This window comes from Suricata suricatta, chromosome 11, assembly GCF_006229205.1.
Source record: "Suricata suricatta isolate VVHF042 chromosome 11, meerkat_22Aug2017_6uvM2_HiC, whole genome shotgun sequence".
In the NCBI taxonomy this organism is placed as follows: Eukaryota; Metazoa; Chordata; class Mammalia; order Carnivora; family Herpestidae; genus Suricata; species Suricata suricatta.
The window spans coordinates 57,367,788-57,387,787 of NC_043710.1; the positions used below are offsets into that span (position 1 = coordinate 57,367,788).

The 20,000-nt window shown below is 52.2% G+C and overlaps 2 long non-coding RNA genes across 9 annotated transcripts in view; both read left to right on the plus strand.

The window, feature by feature from the left end:
* The first annotated feature begins 277 nt into the window (after positions 1-277).
* LOC115272332 lies at positions 278-14,041 on the plus strand. 7 transcript variants are annotated; one of them, XR_003900368.1, is made up of 5 exons: positions 278-507; positions 6,406-6,585; positions 12,115-12,207; positions 12,392-12,598; positions 13,339-14,041. It is a non-coding gene; the product is annotated as an uncharacterized LOC115272332 (long non-coding RNA). The 7 variants fall into 7 exon arrangements; XR_003900364.1 differs by having other exon boundaries at positions 280-507; positions 6,396-6,585; XR_003900365.1 differs by having other exon boundaries at positions 281-507; positions 6,396-6,585; positions 12,408-12,598.
* Positions 14,042-15,308: 1,267 nt separating this feature from the next.
* Positions 15,309-20,000, plus strand: part of LOC115272333 — a 9,689-nt gene continuing 4,997 nt past the window's right edge. Inside the window, exons 1-4 of one of the 2 annotated variants that reach the window (XR_003900372.1) lie at positions 15,309-15,537; positions 16,653-16,780; positions 18,606-18,759; positions 18,885-19,025. This is a non-coding gene — a long non-coding RNA (uncharacterized LOC115272333). Of the gene's footprint in view, positions 15,538-16,652; positions 16,781-18,605; positions 19,026-20,000 lie in introns of both variants that reach the window. The other variant, XR_003900371.1, reaches the window with a different exon arrangement.

A 20,000-nucleotide genomic window follows, 5' to 3' on the forward strand; every position in this document is an offset into this window, starting at 1 on the left:
CGGGGCGCTGCGAGCGCGGCCCGCAGCGGCCCCGAGCGCTCTCCGGGCTGGGCAGGCGGCGAGGGCGCCCTCTTCCCGAAGCGGCCGCAGCAGGACACCCGGGATCCCCACGAACTGCGGCCGGCTCGGGTCCCGCGAGGACTGTGGCGCGGACTCGGGCTGCAGCGGCTTGCGCTGGGATCTCGGGGCCTGCGCTCGCCCTCTCGCAGGAGCTCTACTTCTCCAGCCGCACCGTCTCCGGCGCGGTCCGCCCCGACTGCTTTATAAGGCGCGGGCAGTGGCTTTGATCCGCCCACGTCAGCGCGCCGAAACCCCACCGGGTGGCTCGGGCCGCGCGCGGGGGGCGGGGGCGGGGTCCCCGCGGACGCCACGGACCCGCGACGCCAGCGGCACGGAGGACTTGGCACCCTGTCGAGTTACAAAGGGAGGACTTTTTAAGTGTAGCCGGTGTTTTAATACGCGTGCCTGCTGCGAGCCTACGGAGGACCTGCGGCGCGTGGGGCCCAGGTAGGGCGGGTTTCTAACCGTCGCAGCAAGCCCAGCAAGGACCCTCAACCAGTCTGGTTTGACAGAAGAGGACCCCAGGGCTCAAGGGAAGTCCCCCCGAGGTCTCAACCTGGAGCCTGGCAGACATCACTAGGGGTTTTTGCAGCTCGATTTTTCTAGGCATCCCGGTACGTCCCAGCTCCCGAGAGCTAGCGTCCCAGTAAGTCCTTTGAGGGGGTCATTTCTCCAGTCCTCTGATTCCACTTCTGGAAAAGGAATCAGCCACTCTGAGCTCTCTGCGGAGAAAGGAAGCGAGAGCGCCTTGCTGCGAAGCTCGCTGTAAACGTTAGGCACGTGAAGGCAGGCGTTCCAGCCTCCGGGGCGACTGTTGGGGGAGTTTTCTGGACACCTTGCCTCCTGTCCCCAGGAGGCTACCAGCAGAGAATTGGGTTTTAGAAACTAGAAGGGACTACAGAGGTGCTTCCTGCCCAGCTAGACCTTGGCTGCCACTAGGGTTGTGTTTCTGAGGCAACTTCCCTAAGACTGGTTAGGTGAGTGCCCATCCCTCTCTCCAGGCACACCTTGGCCTTTCTAGCTGATGGTACACGCACCCCCTCCCCTCTCCCCCCATTTCTAACTTGCTGGGTCAGGTGCAGAGGTTGCCATGGCTTCTGTCTGCCCCCATCCCAGGTGCCTCATTCCCAAGCATCTTCTCAAAAATAATCCAGTTCATTGGTAGAAGGGAAACATAGACTTGATGAAGACGGGCTTGTCTCGGTCCCTAAAACACAATTTCCACCACCACCCCGCCTCGTTCTTTGCAGCTGCCCCAGCCTGCCTGCTCTTCCCTCCACGCACACACCCATCTGAGCCCCCAGAGCTTGCTGCAGGTTCTCGGCCATACAAAACACCCTCTGCACGTGGACACCCAGTCCCCCTTGGGCCCAGGGCTGGGACCTATCACCCAACAAGTGGTCACAACACTCTCGGGAGATACTGGCACCCCCCACCACCGTATGCCCACCCACATTCAGTAGCACACACAAGCAAAATGGCCATATACATCTTCAAGATGAGGCCAAACCCTGTGCCCTGGTCTAGTTCATGCACAGAGATGCCCTTCTGTGCTCTCAGGGAGAATGCACACACAGCTTCCACACATTCAGCACCAAGCGCACACGTACACTTGCTGGGACACCCAGTCTCCTCTCCTAGAGCATTAGGGTCAGTACAAGCTGGGGGAGGCTAGGGGTAAAAGCTGCAGGAAGGTGGTGGGGCTTTGGGTGGGGTGTCTAGAAGGTGGGGGAGGGTCAAGGCTGCTCCACCTAAGAAGCTGGGGTCAAGAGTGTCAGCTCTTCCACTGCAAGGCACTCTGGCCACCACAGTGAGAGCCATTCCAGGTGGCCTCTGTCCAGTTGGGATGCACCCATCTCTGGGTCTAACTTTCTGCTTAGAGAGAGGCTGAATGAGTTGCCTGGAAACATTTGCATAAGCAGCACTTCAGCCGGAAATCTCCTTCTGGCTCCCAGCAAGAGTAGAAACAGAAAGCCCTTTGCAGTCACACAGACTTGGGCTCCCAATACTGATCTTGCCCAATTTCATTTTTAGCAATATCACACTGCTTGAGCAAATTGCTTAAACCCCCCGAGTGTTCATTTTCTCATTCATAATTGGGACTAACGCAATCCTGCCGAATCTTCTATATTCTCCAAGATGAGTTAGGATCCCCATTTCACAGATATGGAGGCTAAGGTTCAAAAGGGTGGGGCTGGCAAGTGTTGGAGCTGCTATCTGAACCCAGATCTTTCTGGGTCCGTGTGCACTATAGCTGATGGCCCCCATTAAGTCAGATGGAGGATAGTGACTTTCCACTGTGACAGGAGTTGAGGGAAGCCAGGAGAAGATCCCAGACTGCCTGAAGCCCAGCCCTGAGCCCTCCCGTCTCTTCTTTGATACTCAGCTCTGTCTTGTGAATTGCGACCCAGGCATTAGCTAAGGGCTGAGAGCCCTGTTCCGGGAGGTGAGAGAAAGCATGAAGTGGTAGCAAAACCCTGGATTCAGAGTCAAGGGAGCCCTGGGGCAGAGGTCTGCACCTCTCTGGACGCCAGGTTCCCCATTTGTATCAGCTGAGTAGTTGGACACCTCAGACATTCTTGGGATTCTCAGAGACACTTGTGAGAAAAAACATTTTTCATCTTTAGGACAAAAGGACATCCCTTCTTCCCTTTTTCTCCTCCTTCCTCCTGTCCAGGGGCTCCTCAAGGGTGGCTGTGTCAGAGCTGTGCCAGCCGGCTGGGTTGCAAATGCCCCTTCAGGGAAGAGTGGGGAAGCCTCTAATCATCTAGGCTGGGTGGGCATGCCCTTGGCTGCTGCTGTAGATGTTAATATATTTTCCTTCTCCTCAATTACCCCCGGTGATTCTGGTTATCTGATCGCCCAGACGTGCTGGGGGCTTCCTGTCCACGGGCTTCTCAGCCCCTGCCTGACTGCCATTGGTCAGGGGCACACACCTTTCCACCCCCCACCCCTGCACACAGCCTGTTCAGGGGGGCCCCCTGGCTGAAAGGATGCGGGGGCGGGGGAGTTCCAGTTCCGTTCATCATGCTGGCCTCTATGGATCCCTTATCCATCTCAGCTTCCCTCCCATGGGGCCAGGGCCTCGGGGTGAATCAGCTATTTCCGGGAGCCCTGGTCAGGGAGACAGGTGACCTGGGTGTAGGCCTTAGCCCTGTTGGTAGTTTGCTGTGTGATGGCAAATAAGTGTTTCGCCCTTTGTGTGAGCCCCAGTCACCGCATCGATGAGGGGGTTGAACTCAGTAATCCCCCAAGTGCATTTTCAACTCCAGAACCCAGGTCTAGGATCTCCTTGGATGAACTGTGAGCACAGTGGACACTATGAGACCAAAGTGCCCTGTTTCTAGCACTAGGGTAAATTTTTATTTATTTATTTATTTATTTATTTTTATTTTGCTAGAGAGAGCGCACGCACACACCTGGGGGAGGGACAGAGAGAGAGAGAGTGAGAGAGAATTCCAAGCAGGTTCTGTGTACTGTCCATTTGGAGCCTGATGCGGGGCTCAGACTCACCAATGGAGAGATCATGAGCTAAGCCAAAGTTGGACACTTAACCGACGGAGCCACCCAGCTGCCCCAGCACTAGGGTACATTTTATTTTATTATTTTATTTTATTTCATTCTTATTTTTTTATGTTTCTTTCTTTTTGAGAGAGAGAGAAAAAAAAAACACATGAAAGTTAGGACAGGGCAGAAAGAGACAGAGACAGAGGATCCCAAGCGGGCCCTGCACCAACAGAACCCACGAACCACAAGATCATGACCCAAAGGAAGTCTGATGCTTAGCCAATGGAGCCACCCAGGTGCCCCAGGACTAGAATACATTTTAGAAAGACCTTCCGGGCAAGGCTGGTGAAGAGGGGTCTGGGAGGTTAACCTGGTCCAGCTGTCCTCTGCCCCAGATGCCCCCTGAGACCACATCTTCCAAACAAAGGGGCTGATGATCAAATAGTACCCGGTATGTCAACAGAATACCTGGGCCTGGCTCTCAGATTCCCCTCCCTTCACTTACCAACTGTGTGGCCCTGGTCATATCTCTCGGCCTCTGGGATCCTTGGTTTCATCATCTGCAAAATGGGAACACCTTTAAACCACTCTCTTCAAGTTTACTGGCAGATAACATTGCAGGAAAGAAGTAATATTGGTTGACCCAGCACCCGCTGTGTGCTAAGCAGTTTCTGGGCCCGTGGGCGAGCCCAGCATTGCTCTGCTCTTACACAACCCCAGCCCCATCTGGTGAGGTTTGCAAGATCTTGCAGTGCCTGAGTGGCAGAGCCTGGCTGCGAACCGAGGGCTACGGGTGCCCGAGCTTCTCTGCCCATTGCCTGGGAGTTTTGTTCTCCTCTTCTTCGTTACCCCTGGGGAGGCGTTGCTGTTTTACAAGCCTCAGGGAGCAGGCTTGGGTGGCTGGGGGCGGGGCAGAGACAGCCGAGAAGTTTCTTTCCTGGGTGCCCATAACAAAATGACACCAGTCATGCCTACTGGAGGCGTCACTTCTGAAAGGCCGCTTTCAACTCTCCACTGTTTAGTTGTAGCGGTGACTGCTTAGGAGACAATGTTTGTGTTTCTCAGGCCTCTTTCAACTCCAGGAGAGAAACCCAACCCCAATTAGCTTAAGCAGAAGAAAAACCAATGGGGTCACGCAGCTGGAGGAGACTCTGCGGTTGCCTGCCTCCACGGTGAACTGAAGGGAGAGCTCTGCTCCCCAGGGTTTGGGGTGGGTACTGGGGTGCCAGCAGCCTGGGAGCGCTGTCTGAAACTCATTTGTGTTTCTTGCCGCTCTCTTTGGGCCCACATGGGCCTCAACCATCCCCCCCCCCCCCATGTAGCGGCCAATAGCCAAAGTTTGGAATTCAGGGTAAATGAGAACTTCCATCTCTCTGGACTGCCATATCAGTCCCAGGGAAGGTGGTGGATTGGCCTGCTTGAGTTCCAGGCCCTCGCTTTGACTGATAGTTGTTATTGCCAGGGGGAGGAAGCCCTGGGACCTGGGGGGGTGGGGGGACGGGGGGGGGCAGTGACTGTCACCAGAATGGGGTCAAGGGGAAGCAGTGAGCCGCTGTGGTAGTTTCTGCTATGGTTAAGCTTCCACTTCTCTGATATGGTACAATTCAGTGTTTTCTGCACCTGGGTCTCACTCTGCACACACACCAGACCAGAGACCACCACAGCCAATGCCCCTGTTGCACTCAGAGAGAAACTGAGGCCGGGAGAGGAGGCAGTCAGTTTCACATCTCTCAGAATGTGGTGCAGGAGACCAGGGAAATCCGGGCTCCTGACATTCAGCCCGTAAGCCATGTAGTCATTTGTCACTGGTCTGAAGTCTTTCTGGAAGGGCAGTGAGGTAGCTTTTTAATGGCACCAGTCCCTCTCATCCCAGGACACACACACCCCTTTGAAATGTGACTCTAGGGGCGCCTGGGTGGCTCAGTGGGTTAAGCTGCCAACTTCGGCTCAGGTCATAATCTCAAGGTTGGTGAGTTCGAGCCCCATGTCAGGCTCTGTGCTGACAGCTCAGAGCCTGGAGCCTGCTTTGGATTCTGTCTCTTCCTCTCTCTGACCTTCCCCTGCTCACACTCTGTCTCTCTGTCTCTCAAAAATAAATAAATATTTGGGGCACCTGGCTGGCTCAGTTGGTTAAGCATCTGACTTCGGCTCAGGTCATGATTTCACGATTTGTGGGTTCAAGCCCTGCGTTGGGCTCTGTGCTGACAGCTCAGCTCAGAGCCTAGAGCCTGCTTCAGATTCTGAGTCTCCCTCTCTCTCTGACCCTCCCCCACTCGTGCACTGTTTCTATCTCAGTAATAAATAAAAACAAAAAAATTTTTTTAAATAACTAAACATTAAAAATGAAAAAAAAAAAAAGAAATGTGACTCCATCCAGAAGTGAAGTTTATTCCCCCACCCCTTGGTCTGGGCCGGCCTCATGGCTCACTTGGACCGATGCGTGTGACAGAAGTGAGGCTGTGCATGTTCTGGAGCCCAGACAAGGGCCTTTGCAGTCTCTGCACCCATCCCCTCGGGACCAAGCCCAGGCTGCACTACCGAATGATACTGGTCCCTGCAGAGGGCGGCCCTGAGGCCACATGGAGAGAGGCCCGGCTGGCCTGGCCATCCCAGCAGAACCCAGGCCTGGCTGACCCACCAGTCAAGTGTGGCCAGGGGGTGGGTCCACTGAGAACAGCCCAACTGCCCAGTCGGCCCACAGAATCAGGGGAATCTGTCAGTTGTTCCTTTCAGCCACTACAGTTTGACGTGGTTGGTTACCTGGCAAGAGACACCTGAAGCAACGAGGCTTCACCAGTGAAAGAGCTAAAAACTTGCATTTGTCTAAGGTCGTTTCAGAGCTGCAGACTTCAGCCATCCACCCTGTCATATCTCTGAAGTTCTGGCTGCTGGAGCAGAAGTGTCTCCATTGCTCTGGGAGCATCACGTGGCCAGGGACCAGCTCCATCTCGCCCACGCAGCCTCCCCGGTGCTCCGTCAAGGCCAGCGGACAGTGGTTGCTCCACAGTCAACAGATGAGTGAGTGAATGTCCTCACCCAGCCTCTGCTTACAAACCGCCCCCGGGAAGGGAGCTCCCTCCCTCCAAGACAACCTCTTCCTGGGAGAAGGTTCTCCTCCTTCTAGAGAACAGACCTATGACCCCTCTGGTGGCCCTACTTCTCCCTACATCCCCTTTTCTATGTGACATCGTTAGGTATATCACAGTGGCTCCTGGCATTTGCAAAGCAGCCCAACCTCTCTTTATACTATTTCCATGTATACAGAATGCCGGCTACCCCATAACCATAAGGAAGAATTTCCACCAGGACCCCAAACAAGCATGCATTCTGGGATTGAACGGTTTGGAGGGTAACCCCAATCCCACCTCTGTATGGCCTTGGACAAGACACTTCCTGTCTCTGAGCCTCAGTTATCTCATCTGGAAAATAGGAGTGGTGAAATTTACCGCCTAGGGTTACAGTGGGGCTTTAAGAGATGATATATGTAAAGTGCTCTGCACATAATCAGTCCTTGATAAAGGTTACTTCCTTTTCTGCCAGGTACATAAACAGTTCCAGATGGAGAGCTCATTTGTACTTAGCATCAGGTCTATATAAATCATGTGCAGGTGCGGGAGGACTTGTCAGGTGGCCGGGGCTGGGGGAGGGCATTCCCAGCAGTGGGAGCCGCTTAAGCAAAGACAAGAGGGAGAAGTTTGGCTCTGGGGAAGGGTGAGTCAGGGGCTTGGTGCTGCTGGCATCTAGGGCAGCAAGAAGGAAAGTGACTGGGGAAGATAGGCCCATGCCCAGAGCACCGGGCTAAGCAGCGTGAGCTTTGCCAGGCGGGTCCTAGAGGAGGTCTGAAGCAGGGGGGGTGGGGGGTGAGATCAGATGTGAGATTCTAGTCTGGACAGATCTTGGGAGTGGGGGGGTGGAATCAGGAGGGGAGGTGAGAGAGAGTTCCTGGGAGGCCAAGAAGGGAGAACTGAGGTGGGAGCAGGGATGCTGGCCACTCAGCATGGGCACACCTGTCATGGGAAGCAGCGCCCTTGACCCTCTGGCCCGGTACCTGTCCTCTGTGTCTGCAGGGCCCAGACCTGTTGGGAAGAGCATTTTTTTCTGCCTTTTTAACCTAGGAACAGGTTGTGAGGGAGGCCAGAGGAGAAGACCTGAGCTAGGTCTGCAGCCAGAGGGATGCAGGGTGGACCAGAGGGGGAACTAATCTTGCCCTTTTATCTGGTGGGGGCCCAGAGGAATCCCTTTACAGGTCTGCTTGCTCATTTTATGAACCATCCTGGCATCCAAGCTGAGCTTTACAGTTTTTAAGCCCTGCCACAGTTACAGGCTCCTTTGAGACTTGCGGCTGCCTTGGGAAGAAGGGAGGCTGGGCAGAGATGATTAGCCCTATTTTTAAGATGGGGAAACCTAGGCCCAGAGAGGGCAAGTGACTTGCTCAAGACCACACAGCAAATGTATGGCACAGTTGGGCCGGCCGGAACCTAGCCCTCCTGCCTCCCACTCCCATCCCAGCCTCTTTCCAGAGGACTGAGGGACAGGGGAAATGTTCTCACTTACCTGCTCTGGGTGAAGAGTGAGGGGAGCCAGAGAGAGGTCGACAGCTGTCAGCAGACAACACTTAACCCAAACTGACAATTTAATTGTGAAAATGTGAACAAGGTACAGTTATATGTAAGGAAATCCAGACGGCCCGGGCCCCTGGGGAGCCTCAGCCAGCACCCCAGTTGCTGGGGAAACAGGATTTGAGATGATGTCACTAGATCCGAGGCTGAGGTATGGGGGATGGGCTACCCAACCACCTCTTTGGTGGAGCTGGAGGCCTGGCCACGGGCTGTCATCCCCATGGTTAACTCTTTCCCTTACAAATGGGGTAAACGGGAGCTCCAGAGCAGGGTGGTGAGTTACCCAAGGTCACACAGGGAGTCAGTGACTGAGCTCCCCGCATTAGAAGACCATGTCTATTCACCTAGCAAACTGCAGGGCTCAGTCAGAGTCTCTGAGTCCCCACACCCAGCACAGGGCCTTGCAAAAGAGCAGAGCTCAACTCAGCAATGAGGGCTACTCCATCCCGTTATAGAATGGGGGGTGTGGACTCCTGTAGGAGGTGACACTTGTTAAGTCACAGTAGCCTTAGATGAGGAGGAAGCCTGAGCAGTCATCCAGAGTGCTCTCTGGTTCAGGGGATTCTGAACTCAGAAAGAGCAGGTCACCAAGCCAAGGTCACCAGAGTCATACCCCAGAAATAGGACACGTTATATGATCCTTATTCAGGGAGGAGTGATCCCTTTCATGAGTCCTGGGCCAGGGATCTGGGCCTCGGGAAGTTTCCATTGTCTGAAGCATTTTTCTCAGAATCCTCAGCCCCTGACCCAAGGCTACACACCAACCAAAAGCATCAATAACAATGATAACTCCCCTTAGCATTGCCCCTACTGTGTGCCTGGCTCTGGGCTCTCACTCTTGTTATATCTCACATCTTTACTCCTCTATGGGCTGGGAGCCACAGTTCTCATTTGCCATCCAGAAAACAGAGGCTGGGATCCGGGGGTGTCGCCTGCCCTCCTGCACGTAGCCAGAGAGTGAAAAGCTGGGACTCCCACCCCAGCTCATTCTGCATCTGAAAACTGTCTTCTGCCTTGGCTCTGAGATCCTCCCACATTGGACCCTAAGGGGAGGGAACGGCTGGGGTTTGCCTGTCCAGCATCCCTCTAATTTCTGATGGTAAAAGCACCCCTCCCCTGCCATTTTCTCCATTTTCTGAGTTTCTAGGGAGCAGTCACAGAGAGCAGGAACCTGCTAGAAGGCCTGGCCTTCTGGAGAATTCCATCTTCCCAGTCATATTATGTGACCCAGCTGGACCAAACAGAGCTGTTGTCCTCGGCTTGCATAAGTGGGTTCTGGGAGAAAGCAGTTAGCTCCCCTCTGGAATGCAAGCTCTAAAGGTGTGATTCCCCAGAGCTTCAGCCTTTCAAGGAAGACCAGGAGAATGAGGAAGGAAGAGAAGAAATAGGCAGGGGGTAGGGGAGGTATTTGAGTCCACAGGCACACCCTTGTCCCTCCCGGGGGAGTGGGCCAGTGGATCTGTGTTCCTTAGGTTCATTGGAATTAGATCTTTCTCCAGACTCTTGCAATAGGAACCGTCTTGACCATTACTTCTGGGATGTGCTATGCACAGTTTAATAAAAGTGTAATAAAAGATTAATAAAAGCTCTCATCTTCCAGGAACTAACTATCTGGGCAGGAGAGAAGGGGGTGGATATAGTTCTAAAAGCTCTTGTCCTCCAGGAGCTAAGTGTCTGGGCAGGAGGGGTGGCGGTGAATATGGGTCTGGGTTCTATCCCTACTCTATCTCAGACTCCCTGTGTGATTCTGCCCCTCTTTGGGCTATAACTTCCCTGCCTTTCATATGGGCAGGGGTGGGGGTGGGAGGTGGATACTGGGTTCAATGTTCTGCAAGATCCCTTCCACTTAAAAAAAAAGACATGATTAAGATATACATTCACTCTTCCAAAGTGTACAGTTCAATCGTTTTTAGTACATTCATGAATCTGTGCAACCATCACCACTCTCTAATTTCAGGACCTTTCCATCAGCCCACAAAGAAACCCCAGACCTATCGCTCCCCATTCCACTCACTGCCCCAGCCCCTCGCAATGGCTGATTTCCTTTTTGTTGCTATAGATTTTTCTGTTCTAGACATTTCAAGTTCATTTTCAAGTTCATCCATGTTTTAGCATATATCAGTACTTCTTCATTTCTTCTTATAGCTGGATAATATTTCACTGCATGGAATACCCTATTTTGTTTATCCATTCATCAGTTGATGGACATTTGGGTTGGTTCCACATTTGGGCCATTATAAATAATGCTGCTATGAATGGCCATGTACAAGCTTTGTATGAAATATATGCTTTCAAGTCTCCTGCATATATACCTAGGAGTAGAATTGCTGGATTATATGGTAACTCTATATGACTTTTGGTGCACTGCCAAATTGTTTCCCACAGTGGCTGCACCATTTTACATTTCTTCCAGCAGTGTAAGAAGGTTCTAATTTCTCTACCTCCTCCCCAGCACTTATTATTTTCTGTCTTTTTTATTTTGGACATCCTAGTGGATACGAAGTGGTATCTCATTATGGTTGAGATTTGCATTTCCTCAGTGACTAATGATGCTGAGCACCTTTTCCTGTACCTGCTGGCTATTTGTATATCTCCTTTGGAGAAATGTTGATTCAAATCTTTTGCTCATCTAAAAACTTGGATTATCTTTCTAAAAAATTATTGTTGAGTCATGGGAGTCCTTTAACACACACAGGCTACCAGGATGCTATATCTTTACCAGATGCCTTTCTGCGCATGTTTTCCCCCATCGTGTAGGTTGTCTTTTCACTTTGTTGATAGTGTTTTTTGAAGCACAAACTTTTTAAGTATTATGAAGTCGAGTTTCTATTTTTTCCTCTGGTCGCTTGTGTTTTTTGTGTCACAACTAAGAAATTATTGTCTTATCCAAGGCCACAAAGATGCACACCAATGTGTGCATCTAAGAGTTTTCTAGCTTTAGCTCTTATTTAGGTCTTTGGTCCATTTTGAGTTAGTCTTTGTAGACGGTGTGAGGTAGGGGTCCAACTTACTGCTTTTGCTTATAGAGAGATCCAGTTGTCCCAGTACCATTTATTAAACAGATTAATCTTTCTCCATTGAATTGTCTTGGCTCTCTTGTCAAAAATTAGTCAACCATGGGGGCGCCTGAGTGACTCAGTTGGTTGAGTGTCCAACTCTTGATCTCAGCTTGGGTCATGACCCCAGGATCGTGGGATTGAGCCCTGCTTTGGGCTCCGTGCTGAGGGTGGAGGCTTCGTGCAATTCTCTCTCTCTCTCTCTCTCTCTCTCTCTCTCTCTCTCCCTCTGCCCCTCTCCCCAACTCATGCTCTCTCTCTCAAATTAAAAAAATAATAAGTTAATTGACCATAAATATATGGGTTTATTTACATGATTACCTTTTTAAAAAATGACATCCAAGAAGTAAGTTACAGTAAGGTCCTTATACAGTGATGTCACAACTATGTGACAGAGAGTGTGGCAGAGGGAGGGGAACAAATGAAAACTGTGGAATCCCCTGGACCAGATTCAGTATAACCGCAGGCAAACTACTGAACTTTGTCTTTTAAGAAACAGCACCTTATGTTGTACTGAACACATTCTCTCTTTTCATTCATTTTTTATTTATTTATTTTCTGAGTCAGCTTCATACCCAACACGGGGCCTGAACTCTGACCCAGCCAGGTGCCCCTGAACACATTCTCATTGTAAAAAATACCAACATCTAGGTAGCCCTGAGCCTCAGTTTCCTCTTCAGTCACATCTAGGCCCCAGTGCTGGTGTAAGGCTCAAAATGAGAGGGAGGAAGCAAAAGGGGGGTCCAGGTGGGGCTAGGGACACAAGCGACGATTTGGAAGCTAGAAAGTGTGGGGTGTGATGGGGAGGGGGGAGCAGTGACAAGTCTGCAGAGGGTGGGGGGATGTTGAAAGGCTGCCTCTCTTGTCCATAGGTTGGTGAAAAACCAAAAGACCCTGATGCCTGCGTCATAGCACAGCTCAGAAGACATCTCCCCTGTCCCCCTCGGGAGCCCCATGGCAGAGAGGTCCGGCCAGACATGCAGCACCGCCTCTCAGCCACGGGGCTAGCAGTGAGCAGGCCACATGTGTCCTGACGCTGTTGGCTCCGCTCTGTCTGGGTGTGGTGGGGCTGTGCGTGCGAGACAGCAAGGTGGTTGGGGTCTAGCGGTGGGTGGGGGTGAGGCTTCTGTTTCTTACTCTGTGCTTAAGTGAGCGAAACACACAGAAGCTCAGGGAGAAGAAGGTGCCCAAGGAAGGGAAGAGGAAACTGTGTGTGTGGTACCTACTGTCCCCTGGGAGGCACTTCGTGAACGTCAGCTCAGCTCCCAACCACCCAGAGAATCAGGAGGATCCCCCCACCTTCCACAGAACCCGAAACTGGCTTGGAGAGAAGGATACATTTGCCCAAGATCACAGGTAACAGAGCTAGGATTTGAACCCTGCTCCAGCTCCCCTAAAGCACAGGCTTTTCCCTTGAGGCCCTAGGTACCCTAGAGAAAAGGGAGAAGAAAGGGAGGAAGGCAAGACAGAAAGAGGCCCCGCTTGGGGAGCGTTACACAGAGAGAAAACTAAAAAACAAGAGTAGAAAGAGCAGGAGGCTGCAGTCGAGGCCTGGAGCGGGTCCTCGGGGAGCAGCGGAGGGCGGGGATGGCCGGAAACCGGCTCACCGAACCTGCAGCCAAGAACCATGCTTGGCCCGAGACCTGGTGGAAAAGCTCTCACCTCAAGATGTTGAAGTGGAGGGAGCTGGCGGTCTGGCATGGGGTGGGGTGGCAGTGCAGGGTCTGCCCGGGAGGAGGGCAGTGTGGCCGGATGGCCAGGGGGCTGCCAGGCAGAGTCTGTCACACATCATCCAGCTCAAATAACCGCCGCGACTGCTCAGGCTGGCAGGCCCCTGATCCCGGACGTGCAGAGCAGCAGGCCTGGAGGCCACGAGGGAGGGACTAGTGACCAGGCCTTTCTGGAATAACCCCTGAATGGTTCCTGTAGTTTATTCTCTGAACCGGGACACTGGGGAGTGAGCGGGGACAACACGCGTAAGGACACAGGTGTGTAGGGTCCCCAGCCTCGAAGGCCCTGCATGGCTGGGCCTGGCCTGTGCCCGTGGCCACCTCTCGCCCCCTACCCTCTTCGTGTACACTGGCCTTCCTCCACAGACATGTAGGGCCTTGGCATCGCCTGGAACAGCCCACCCTGCGCCATCAGCACCTCTCCACACCCCTTCATTGTTTCTACTCGCCCTCGGAGCTCAGCTCAAGACACGCTGGTGCCTTCAATACATTGTGTATTTTCCTCCAAGCACCGATGACAATCACAGGCATGAAAGAAATTCTTCATTGTGTGCTTGGTTGTTTAAAAGTCTGTCTCACTTCCTAAGGGCAGGGCTGGGTCTGACTTGCCCACTGTTGTATCCTGGACACTCAGCCAAAGGCCCCGATGCATCAGAGAATAAATCAGCTCCCAGGGCCTCCCCCCTTCCCCTGCACAGCCATCTTGTTGTGCCCCATCCTGTAATGTGGGGCTCTTCTCTGTACAAGAAAAGGAAAGGAAAGAGCTAGTCCTAAAGAAAATCACCTCCTGGGTACAAGGTGCACTTCTGATTTCTTCCATGGCTCTGAGCTCTGCGGGGGAGGGACGGCATCCCCGCCGCCCTTCTCTTCCCCAGTCTCAAGACTAGCTTTAGGCCTGAAGGAGGGGCTCAAGTTGGATTTACTGAAGAGCGATCACAGCGTGAATACCATCCTGGTGGATCACAAGAAGTCCAAACCAGAGGGAATCCTAGATACTGAGAAAACGTGCTGAATCCAGGCCCTGGGGTATTTGTAGGCCAAAAAAAATATTAGTGTTCCTTCTTTTAGAGATTGTCTTGTCCAACCGTCTTTCTTTTGTTGTTTTTTGTTTTCTTTTTAATTTATTCCTAAGTATTTAATTATTTTACTTATTATTTACTTATTTATTCTGAGAGTTGGGGGTGGTGACAGAAGGAGAGAGAGAATCTTAAGCAGCCTCCATGCTCAGCATGGAGCTCAACGCAGGGCTCAGGGCTCGATGTGGGGCTCAATCCCACAACCCGGAGATCACGACCCAAGCCAAAACAAAGAGTTGGATGCTCAATTGACTAAGCCACCCAGATGCCCCATTGTTGCTACTGTTTTTTAAATGTGCAATTCAGTGGATTAGGGGCGCCTGGGTGGCTCAGTCATTTAAGTGTCCAACTTAACGGCTCAGGTCATGATCTCACGGTTCATGGGTTTGAGCCCCACATTGGGCTCTGTGCTAATAGCACAGAGTCTGGTCCAGATACTTTTGTCTCCCTTGCTCTCTGCCCCTCCCCTGTACATAAGCCAAAAAAAAAAAAAAAAAGAACCTTAAAAATTTTTCTAATTACAATTCAGTGGATTATGATATACTCACAAAGTTGTGCAACTGTGACCCCTACCTAATTCAAGGGCATTTTCATCACCCCAAAAAGAAATCCCCATACCCAACGGAGGCTCAGAGAGGGTGGTGTTCTATCCAAGGTCCCATCATCAGCCATTAGCATGTCTGGGTTCTCTCTGGCACCCCCAAGCATCCTCTGGTGAGTTTAACAGGTAAAATGAATGAGACTGTACCCCCTAGAGCTATGCCCTTAACGGTTCATAGCCTGCCTGGGCCCAGAATGGAGCTGAAGGCTTTGGGGGTACAGGAGAAACACCTAGAGATTGTTTCACACTTGTACACAGCTTCCCACAAGAGTCAGTGTCTTTTCATAGTCAGGGAAGTGACCACATGGCCGCTCTCACCTCCTCAGGGCCACCTGTCCAGACCACCTTATTCCAAAGTGCACCCTGCCCCTCCCTCCTGACAGTCTGATCTCCTCTCTGGGAGAACTTTTCCTCCTCAGGCTCACCATTGTCCATCAAAGATACTGTATCCTTCACTTCTTTCTCTGGTTACTGTCTCTCTTCACGGACTGGAATTCAGCTCCATGAGAGCAGGGAAGGAGTTTCTGTCTGCTGAGCTCACTGCTGTACCCCAGTTCCTAAATGGTGCCCAGTACATGGGTGCTTCATAAATATTGACCGAATGAACGCATGACAAAAGAAATGGTTAGCTGTGATTGCATTTTAGTCTCATCAGCGATAGTTTCATAGATGTGCCTTAGTCCGCTCAGGCTGCTCTAACAAAATACCACAGACTGGCTGGCCTAAACAGCAGATACTTATGCCTCGCAGTTCTGGATGCTGGGAAGTCCAGGATCAAGGTGCTGACAGATTGGTTCTTGCCGAGGGTTCACCTCCCAGCATGCATATGGCCACTACCTCCCCGTGTACAACCTATTTGTGCACAGCAGGGAGAGAGAGACTGAGAAGGTGAGCTCTGATCTCTCTTCCTCTTATAAAAAGACACTAATCTTGTGGGGGCCTCACCTTCATGACTTCATCTAATCTGCCAAAGAGCCTACCTCAATTACCATCAAACTGTAGGGCGGCGCTGGGGAATAGGGACCAAACAGATGAATTTGGGGTGGAGGGTGTGAGCATGAACATCCAGTCCATAACAAATGGCAAGCTGAGATCCAGAAAGGTTATCTGGAAACCAGAGGCAGACCATTACTGGCCAGCCCTCTCCCCGGGTCCTGTCGGAGCAGCCTGGAGTGGGGTCCAGGTGGGCATGAGGAAGCAGGGCCAGACCTCCCAGGTTTGGCATTGTTTTTAGGACCCCAGAAAGCAGAGTCAGTCTATGAACGCAGCCTCTACTCCTTCCGGCAATAATTTAGCTGCTTTCACATTCCATGTCTTAGCCAAAGTGGAAAAAGAAAGGAAGGAAAAAAGGCAGTGCTATTTTTTAAAATGGCCTTAGCTCTGTGAGCCCCAACATGGAAACTGTTGTCCATGATGTCATGGGCCCCGAGGCCCTCTGGGCAACATTACTGACACTTCATACAGTGGGCCGGGCCCAGGGTCCACACACTCCTCTTGCCAAAGCTCTGTGTGCCCGCCAGCAGGCTCCATCGACAAGCCTGGGCCAGACCCCCTGAGCCGGGAAGGAGCCGGGCACATGGCAAGCGGGGGGTACTCTGGAGCAATACGCCAGCAGAGCACCTCACCCTGTGCTGCCCACAGGTCTCTTAGGTCCACCTCTCTCGAGATCTGTGGCAGCTGTGGGACACACAGAGGAAAAGCACCAAGTGGTATGGTGCCCTGGGCACGGTCACACAGCTAGAAAGTGGGGCCCTGTCCTCTGACTCTAAATTCTCCACGTATAAGGAGAGGTCACGGTCTTTGTCCACAACAAGCTGACCAACTGATAAAGCCTGTGGGGGAAACACTCAGTCAAGTTCAAGTCTTCATTTTACAATGGGAGAAACTAGGAGGGCAGGGACTGGCCCAAGGTCACACAGTTGGTGCACAGACCAGGCAGAGAAGGTTGCAGGCTCTGGGCATCTAGCAGGGAGTATTCTGTACTATATCCTGTGCTTAAACAGTTCCATTTGGGCGGAAGCTGTGCTGTTCTGGAAGAGACGCCAGGCCTTCCCAGCCTCCGGTCTGAGGCTGTCTTCCAGGATCTGCTGTCAAGGCCTATTCCTCAGGGACCAGCTGTTGGCAAAAGGAGGTGAGGTATTGATTATGGCTGGGGCTGGGGGAGTGTGGCTGAGGCCCCAGGGAGAGAGAAGAGATGGGAACAGGCAGCGGAAGTTTCTCAGAGAAACAAAATAAAGGTATTCGTATTCTACTTTTGCTTACTGTATTTCCTAATTTTTCTACACTTAGAGAATTTATTTTTCATATTTGAAAGTGATAAACTATTTAATTGAAAAGGGTCTGGGAATCCAGGGTTGCCCCAGTCCTGACTGGTTGTGTGAACTTGGGTGGGTCCCTGCCTCTCTCTCGCCTTCCTTAGAAATGCCAGTAATAAGGTTGCCCCATGAGAGGTACATGAATCAAAAAGGCTCCCTGACTCAGGACACAGCTGTCTTGCCTGGTCATCAGAGATACTGACCCACCCAAAGAAGAACGTAGCCACCCAGGAATGAGGTGTCCAGAGGAAAGTCAAAGTTCAGAGAAGCCCACTTTGGCCGTGCTGTCCAGAAAGTCAAAGTCGCTGTCTGAGGGATGTGCCCGTCTGGGTCCCCACTGAGGGGGTCTCTGGTCAGAGCTGCCAGGAGGGAAGGACACTGCAGAGGGGGCAAGAGCCCTCTGTCAGGAAAGGGAGACTCTCCCATCAGTTATAACAGTGAGAGGAGGAAGAATCGATCTCGAGTGACACTGGTGAGGGCCAGTCTGTTTGAGCTCTCTGGGTGCCTTGAAAAAGGTCAATGTCAGGACTGGCCAGGTGAGGGCCAGACTCCAGGCTGGTCAATCACCCAGGACCTGCCACCAGTGAAAGGGTTAAATGATTTTAAGTGGACAGTGTTTAGAAGAGTGCTTGGCCTAAAATAAGGAGCCAGTCAAAACTGCTAGGTGAAAGTTAACTGTGGCCTAGCTGGATGGCCTTGACCCCTGCCTTGATCCCCGCTATCTGCCCAGATGGAGTCCATCTCCGGGAGACTCACACCATCTCTGCCGCCCATGGGCACCGAGAGGGCACCCAGCTGACCGTTCTAAAATGCCCCATCACTTTCTGGTCTTTCCCCGCCTACTCCCGTCTAATGTCTGGGCCCAAGGGAGGAATTATTAGTTCCCCATCACTAAGTTATCTCCTCATCCTCCACCCATCACTCACCTCCTGTCCGCTCTGGGCTAAATCTCAGAGGCCGGGAATTCTAGGTCAGTCTGGGACCTCAGAGTGTCAGCCTGGAAGGCCTTCAGTGTGTGCCTTGCTTACCTCTCCTCTAAAGTACACATGGGGAAACTGAGGCCCAAAGAGGGAGAGGGACCCTCTGTCATCCCATGTCTCCAGTTCACATAGCCAGGAAGCCGGTGGCTGGGCTGGAGCTGGGCTCAGGCCTGGGGCTTTCTCCCAGCCTCCTCTGCGCTTCAGGGGTCCCCAGAGCCCACTTAGGAGACTAAGCTCTCCCCTTTTGTAGCCACGCCTCACCTGGTCTTCGTTTGCTCCATCCTCTGTGGCTCTGAGAGAATTCTCCCCAACCAGGGTCAGCCCCCCAGGGGGCAGGCTGCTAATGAGCTTCAGATGTCTGGGCCAAAATGCCTCCCCCACAGGCGGCCGCTCAGGTGCTCCCACTGAATGTGGAGGCCTGGCCAGTGGTGGTGGCACGCAGGGGACACTTCTCCCTTTACAGGTTACGTATCTCCCTCCCTAGATGCCGCAGGTGCCAGTGTCTCTCCCCGAACACCTGGCTGGTGGGGGGGCGGGGAGGGTGCTATTTCAAGATCTGGAAAAGGGCAGGGAGGCTGGGGGACAAGTGCATTTTGAGCACTTGGGAACTTATTTATGTCTTCTTCTTTCAACCTTTTTCTGGGTCTTTCCACGGAGGTAGCCCCCAGGAGGGGGAATGAGAGTGGCAATCCGAATGCTGAAGGCCAGCTCTGTGCATGCCCTGGGCGGGGCACACACGTCATCTTCTCCAACCCTCACAGGAATCCTGCAAGGCTAAGACTGTCACCATCCACTCTACAGATGAAGAAAAGGAGGTGCAGATGGGTGAAGTGACTTGTACAAGGTCACAAAGTCCCTGAATGGCCAAACTAGGGTTCTAGCCCAGGCTCCTTCCTACAGCAAATTTCCAGAAGACCAAGATGGTATGTTTCGGTTTTAGGAACTGCATGAATGGTGAGGGCCCATGGGCTGCCCTCGGGTTTTAGAGACCGAAGTTGCCTTTGTGGCCAACTCACTCTCCCATCTTGACAAGACAGCAGACTATATGTTTCCAAAATGCGGCTCATCATCTCAGCTTCAGGTGAGGTAATACCAATTGCCATCACATCCTCAGCCATGCCCAGAAGGTCTGGGAGCCAGACCCTCTGCTGGAGACTTCCTGTTGGTAACCTGTTACCTTAGATTCCAGAGCTCTGCCATTTACTAGCTGTGGGACCCTGGCCAAGTAGCTTTACCTCTCTGTGCCTCCATTTCCTCATCGATGAGATGAGGTTACTATTTGTTCTTATCTTAGAGAGCCCTGAAATTAAATTAGTTAATATTGTTAGGGCTTAGAAGGATGGCTGGCATAGGGCACACACTAAGCATGTGTGTTAACGGATAATGGGCTCAGTCTTATGAGATGGGCGTCATAATTTTCCCTGAACTGCAGGTGTGGAAACTGAGGGAATGCAGCACAGTGATTGTCAAACTTAGCCTGTGTCAGAATCACCCAGAGAGCTCATTAAAATACTAAACTCTGGGGGGTGCCTGGGGGGCTCAGTCATTTAAGCAGCAGCCTCTGCTCTGGTTATGATCTCACAGTTCATGAGTTCGAGCCCCGTGTGGGGTTTTATGCTGACAGCTCAGAGCCTGGAGCTTGCTTTGAATTCTGTGTCGCCCTCTCTCTCTGCCCCTCCCCTGCTTACTCTGCCTCTCTCTCAAAAATAAACATTACCAAAAAAATACTAAACACTGGGAAACCCTGCCAGAGTTTCAGGTTAAGGAAGTCTGGGTTGGGGCCTGAGAATGTGCATTTCTTGCATGTTCCCAGATGCGGCTGATGCTGCCAGCCAGTGACCTGAGTACGGCTCCCGCTCTGTCAGGGCCGGTAATAGCAGCAGTTCCATAAATGATTTGGGGTGTCAGCATGTGAGTGATTTAAGAGAGCAGGAAGGGCGTTGGACCTGAAGCCCTGGGGTTTGAGTCCCGAATTTACTCCCAACTCCCTGGGGAGTCTTTTCCCTCCTGCAGCCTTGGTTTTCTCCTCCGGAGCACAGGGGGAACGGTAAGCCTC